Source organism: Phoca vitulina, unplaced genomic scaffold (genome assembly GCF_004348235.1).
Source record: "Phoca vitulina isolate PV1807 unplaced genomic scaffold, GSC_HSeal_1.0 scaffold38, whole genome shotgun sequence".
Taxonomy (NCBI): domain Eukaryota; kingdom Metazoa; phylum Chordata; class Mammalia; order Carnivora; family Phocidae; genus Phoca; species Phoca vitulina.
The window spans coordinates 15,232,799-15,233,143 of NW_022589741.1; the positions used below are offsets into that span (position 1 = coordinate 15,232,799).

Genomic DNA, 345 nt, shown 5'->3' on the forward strand with positions numbered 1-345 from the left:
TTTAATAGGGATTGCATTGCATGTCATCCTTGTGCAGGGACCATGCTAATCTTCTCTGTATTGTTTCACTTTTAGTATACGTGCTGCTGAAGTGAGCACTGATAGGGATTGCATTGAATCTGTAGATTGCTTTGGGTAGTATGAACATTTTAACAATATTCTTTCAGTTCATGAACATGGTATATCTTTCCATTATTTGAGTCATCTTCAATTTCTTTCATTAATATCTTATAGTTTTCAGAGTATAGCTCTTTCACCTCCTTTGTTAAATTTATTCCTAGGTATTTTATTCTTTTTTATGCAATTGTAAGTGGGATTGTTTTCTTAATTTCTCTTTCTGCTAGT

The 345-nt window shown here is 32.5% G+C and overlaps 1 non-coding gene across 1 annotated transcript; it reads right to left on the reverse strand.

Moving 5' to 3' along the window:
• LOC116647062 lies at nt 1–99 on the reverse strand. The gene has a single exon (XR_004302272.1). It is a non-coding gene; the product is annotated as a U6 spliceosomal RNA (small nuclear RNA).
• Between the last annotated feature and the right edge of the window lie 246 nt (nt 100–345).